At 42.9% G+C, this 6,000-nt stretch overlaps 1 protein-coding gene across 1 annotated transcript in view; it reads left to right on the top strand.

Annotated features, from left to right (window-relative positions):
- The first annotated feature begins 937 nt into the window (after positions 1–937).
- The window catches only part of LPP (LIM domain containing preferred translocation partner in lipoma), a 228,165-nt gene continuing 223,102 nt past the window's right edge, over positions 938–6,000 (top strand). The window contains exon 1 of the mRNA XM_018576414.1: positions 938–1,051. The gene's annotated coding sequence lies outside the window, so the exon portion shown is untranslated. The remainder of the gene's footprint in view (positions 1,052–6,000) is intronic.

The following is a 6,000-nucleotide window of genomic DNA, read 5'->3' as shown; positions in this document are numbered from 1 at the left end:
GCGACCGAAACGGTCGCACGTCTCCGTTCACACTGCTCGATTCTCGTACGATCGCGGGATTTCCCGCGATTCTCGTACGAGAATCGAGCAGTGTATGGGCACCTTGAGAGTGATCATGGGGAAAAAGGTGTTTCCGCTGAAGCTTTATCACCAATCCCTTTTTTCCACGACAACCCAAAATGTTCAAAATCCAATTGTCACCGGGACAGAAAGTGAGGTGAAATCTTCTGAACAGGGACACACACAGCAGAATAAACGTTACAGGGGGTTAACCCTTCCCTATGTTATCCAGAACTAAAAAAATGTTTTTTGGGCTGGATTTACACTTAAAAATGTACCTGTTCCAACTTACATACAAATTCAACTTAAGAACAAACCTACAGTCCCTATCTTGGCGGTAAACCAGGGACTGTGTGTGTGTGTGTGTGTGTGTGTGTGTGTGTGTGTTATATGTGTGTGTTTGAACATTGAATAAAGTACATACAATTGCTTACTTTGGCACAGCGTTTCTTGTATAACTTGTAACATTGCAATAATCAATCTGTTTATACACCATAATTGATTAGCACTAGTGATCTTGTTTCCTTATTCCTGAACACAACTTACTCCATGACTGTACAAAGCATTCTTTGCAAAGCTGACATTGCAGTGCTATGTCAGGAATTTAAGAATAGGGTCAGCAGGCAGGGCCCAATCTCCTGGGGTTAATGATATACACGCTCTGGAATTCCGTCTCTAGATATTGCTTTTTTTTCTTTACTTTTTCCCAAAGTACCAAAACGGGGAAAAGCAGAGAAGGATGATATTTGACAAGCTTCTTTGTCATGTTTTCCATATTTGGAAATGTTTACCCAAAGCACTGATCTATTGAAAGAGGAGGGGAGGTGAGTCAGGGTTTGGAAGCAGGATATGAGTGCTTCAGTAGATGTGACATCCCCCTCCCTATGTTTTGAGGCTTGCTTTTGTGGTCTCTTTCAGGTTAATACCCCCGATTCACAGGAGCTCCTTTAAACTAAGAGTGCAGTGCCCGGAGAAAGACTGCAAGACTGAGGTGAGTGTAACAATTTCAATATGTTTTGATGGAATGCAATGTATTGTCGATGGTGAGCGATATCTTTGGTCAAATCAGTAAGTAAATAGATGCTGCGTTGTACAGTAGATAATTGATCATCTTCAGCCCTTTCATGGTACTTCTGTAAGTTTACTGCATGTAGAATGTTAATCTCTGAAGCTGAACTGTTTAGTTTGTGGCTGCTCATAAAGCTGATCAGTGTGGTTGTAAGTACAGTAAATGAAATGTGAATGCGGTATAGTAGGAGTCTTTATACTATGAAATAACTGGCTGTCATTTTCATTTCCTATAATGTTCTGGGAATTTAAGCCAAACTGTGCAATAAATAGTCCCTATATAATGTTCGGGCCTAGTAGTTTGTTATTGATTCCATGTGATAGTTTGAACGACCAAATTGTTATGCCGAGCTCTCCTATGGGATGCTCAGCTGGAGAGTTAGGTGTTAAAAGATGTATCTACCATAGGTTTTAGATACTAATGTATTTGTTGATAGATATGTTATTAATGCATTGCATTTAAAGCAGGTAAAAGCTTCAACAACCCACGATCTGCGGCCCTTCATTCATCTTACCATTTTTTACCTGCAAGCTTAAAGGGATCCTCCAGCCTAATTAAACTTTCTTCTCCTGTGCCCTCCGTACAGTAACACAAAGTAGTCTTTGTCCGGCAGCCATCTTTACCTGCCATTGACCGTATTGCAAAGTGCTATTTCAGATGTTGAGGCTTTGAAAAACGATTCATTAGGTGGCATCTGATCATGTTGGAAATGTACGATTCTATATTATGTTCTCTTTAATAACAGATTTTTACAGTCACAGTTGGGGGTCTTATAGATCTCATTTCCATAAACAGTTGATAGACATGAAGTTAATATTGTATCGGAAGCTGTGTGCTTCTTCCTTACTTGAAGGGGATATCCTATGACATCTCAAGAACTTCCTCTCCTCCCTATCTTGGAGGAACTTGTCAATATCCAGTGATGATATCCTGAAGTAGGCCTCTCTCTGCTTAGGTTATGATCCAGTGAATTCATATTCAGCATTGGATTGCAGCCAAAACAGATACCTTTCAAATAAACCAAGATTTCCTTAGTATAAAACTGAAACAATAACACATCCTTCTGCTGTCTGTTGGTACCGCACAATCTTGTATTTACTTTTAAACTTTAATTAGAAATGTGCATGCAGTGTTTTATTGAATATTTTTTATTGGTTACAGTTTAGGTAGAAGTTCACACAGTACATTCCAAGAAAGTAGTATTACTTTTACATCGTTTCTATTTTTCCTATTGCATTTAAAAACGTATATCATACCAAAGGCACTCCATGGGTACACAAGGTTTCCATCAGTTTAATGTACCACTGGTTACTTGTGATTTCTTTGATATGTCCTGCCAATCCTTTCCCATTTAGAGCTACCTGTCATTTTTGTCTTGTTCCTATTTCTCTAGAAGTCTCGGTTCTGCCCACTGAAACCTGCTGATCGGTCTGTGAACCTAAGGCTGTTTAAACACCCCCACATATTCACACTGCTTAAAGTCTGTTTTATATGTCAGTAGCTGCTCTTCTGCCCTTTCACTGTCATTTCAGTATCCAGTGGAAGCATTTACCTTGTCAGCTGGATCTGAAGTTTCAGCTCCTATGAAGGGGATAAGGATGCACTATTAAAAAAAAGAAAGAATTACAGCTAATCATTGTGCATAGTTAGATCTGTGCAGTTGGGTCAGTACCAAGACCTCTCTGACTGTGCCTGCAGAGTGACCTCCCTCTTGGCTGTGCACATGTCTCATAGTAATGCCCCATATCTTTACCTAGATTGGCCTGGTTTAATATAATGTCAGTGGACCTGCAGGGTGAGGACACGTATGCAATTTGAGATCTGCAGTGTTTGACTTCAGGGCAGATCATGCTGCAGGTGAGATCATCAGCTTGCTTTATCTTTTGACCTCTTGCATACTTAATTGCACACACTCACATGCCATAAATGCCTGCCTGTATGATTACAGAGTATTTAAAGCAGAGCTTTGGCCAAAAGTGTTATTAACTCTGGCAGTAGGACTGCCCCCACACTGCAAGGGTTAAGTGCTTGTTTTTGTCTAGGTGCTAAATAAAAAAAATTATACTCGCCAAAAGTGCGGAGGCGGCTGGCTGTCGCAGCGCTCCCTCCAGCTTGTCTTCTCCGCTGCAGCAATGTTATGCCCCTCAATGTCCTCGCGTCCAATACGCTGTGTATAGAACGTGATGACTCACAGGACCTTAGACCACTGCAGCGGAGGGGGAGAGAGGCTCCAGGGACCAAGCTGGCTTGGAGGATCAGCTGAGTATAACTTTTTTGTTGCATCACTTAGACAAAAATGTGCACTTAAGCCTTGCAATTTTTGCCCAGAGTTTTACTTTAAAAGCGAACTATGGGGTAATCTTTTTATCCCATAGTTCTCTTAGGGTCACGGGAGGACATGTACTAACCTCCTCCCGTGACCCAAAGCTCAGTGTATAGCGGGCTACTGCTCCCTTTATACTAAGAGGGCCGCAGACGGGACAGATCCTGACATTACTGTCGAGGTCCATCCAGCTGGCTGATTGACAGCGGGCTCTGCCTATCTAGAGGCAGAGCCAGGTGTGCCCGCCCCCTCCCCCCTTCGTTCTGCCAGTCAGTGCTGGAGGATCAGAGGGGGGGGGGGGAATCCCTGCAGGGAACGGTGAGTGACAGTCACAGCTCTCTGCAGGGAGATGATCGGGAAGTGAGCGAGCGACGGTATGTGTTCGCTCACTTGCCGATCAACAGAGTCGACGTGTGACAGCTTCTTGGTCACATGTTGGCTCTAATATGAGGATAAGTGCAAATCACTCACCTCATAGTTCTCCTTTTAAAGGCCAGTACACACCATATCCAGTGCATTTCCGTGTGGTACTGGTGTGGTGCGAATGCAAAAAATAGTGCATGCACTATTTTATGCAATTGCACCGCACCAGAATGCAGGGCATTGCTGTAACACACTTTCTGTTGCGGTTGAGAGGCGTGTCTGCGGTGCCATTGACATGAATGGCACCACCATGCCCCCTCCCGCCCCAGAACACGGGAGGCTTGGTTTTGCAATCCAGTGCGTTCTGGGTACGCACCATGCCGGAATGCACTGGATATGGTGTGAACCATGTTTTAACTTTTTAAAGTGCACACTCTGCCTTTGAACAGACACTATACGTTGCCTCCTGTTACTTTTATTGACCAGAAAACCTGTCTCTCTCTTTTATCTTTTTCGCGGTTACTAATGCTGACCATACACTGCAAATTTCAGCCAGTTCTTGATGAACCGGCCAAAATTTGCACAGTGGGTAGCCTTGTCAGCACCTTTCCGTCCAGCATCCTTTGTTCAGAGAATCCAAGGAGCTGGATGGAAAATCTTTGGCGAACAGTGACGGCAGCCAATCCGCTTCCGTGACTGAGCATTTTGACAGTGGCACACCCGTTGGATTACAAAGCACACAGCAGGAGATTTGTCCATTCATGCTGTTTAGTGTGAATGGAGGAATCTGTTCTATTTTTTTCATTCAGCCCCTGCACTCGGTCTTCTAAGAGTGCTTTTATGGCCATCAAGTGCCCTCATTAGGCAAGAGAATCAAAGATGGGCAGGACTTAGTTTGGAAATCAGGGAAGGCAGGCAGTGAAACTAAATCATGGAAACACATAAAACATGAAAAAATGATAGCAGACACCTTGTGGTACCTGTTTTTAAAGTGAACCTCTGCATCATTTAACCCCTTCCTGACCAGTGTTTTTGACGTTCCGATGCCCAGACCAAGTTTAAAATGTACCATATTTGTGTATCACTCGGCTGTAGAGCCTCAAATCATCTCTGAATTTGTGCTGACACTGTCCTTCCTTCTGGAGGGGGGCTACTTGTTCTCCATGGTCCCTGTGTGTGTTGTAAAGTAGTCACTGCTCCAAGCTCACTCCCGTGATGGATTATATTGTTAATACAAATTTGTAAACTGAACGTGAGATTGTAATCCATGATGGGAGCTAGCTTGGAGCGGTGGCTACTTTTCTGTAATCTGGAGATTCTGAAACACACCTGCTGGTTACTCTCATACCTGCTTTTTGATCAATAAAGCCACTTTGGCATTTTCATTTGTTTAATAATTATTTAATAGTAAGCGGTACTAGTGAGATCCGTAGGTCTCATCTAGCACTTAAAAGGCAAGTTCTACCCAAAAATAATATTTGTTTTTGATTACACATTGTTGTCATATGGGAAGATAACCTAACCACATTTCTCAGGCTCAGCTTCCCTGCCAAAGCTGCAGTCACAGTGTGCAGAACCTTTCCCTCAATATATCCTATGTTTGAGCTCATGGGTCCTGTGAAGCTGGCCATACATCTATAAATTATCTGCAGATTTTCTATGGTCAGATGGAAAAAGTGCAACAGATTCCACCATTTATGCTAAACTGTGTGGATGGAAGAATCTCCCACTGGGCTAAGCTGCAGTAGCTTGCTAGTCGGCCACGCTGGCTCTTAAAATACCTGAACAATCTGATTGGATGCAGGCATTGTTCAGGTACTTTTAGAGGCAGCGGGGCCGACAAGCAAAATACTGAAACTTGGCCCAGTGGGCGATTCCTCCATCCACACAGTTTAGCGTAGATGGAGGAATCTGTTGTACGTTTTCCATCTGACCATAGAAAATTTGCAGATAATCTATAGGTGTATGGCCAGCTTAAGTGTAAATGCAATTATCAAAATCCATTGCTTGCCTCTTCCTTAGTCAGGAACATTTAATGCTAAAATTAAAAGTGCATTTTTCTTTTTAGTAGACTTGCTATAGGGACGGTTTTCAGCCTGGAATTTAGATTTTTATGAACCATAGAAATCACTTGAATCCCCCATCCATGCTAAGAAGCATGGGTGGAGGAATCTCCTCTGAAGGC

This window comes from Nanorana parkeri, unplaced genomic scaffold (assembly GCF_000935625.1).
Source record: "Nanorana parkeri isolate BGI_ZX_2015 unplaced genomic scaffold, ASM93562v1 scaffold66, whole genome shotgun sequence".
NCBI classification, from domain to species: Eukaryota; Metazoa; Chordata; class Amphibia; order Anura; family Dicroglossidae; genus Nanorana; species Nanorana parkeri.
The sequence above is the reverse complement of the archived record's forward strand: the minus strand, read 5'-3'. Positions and strand labels throughout refer to the sequence as shown.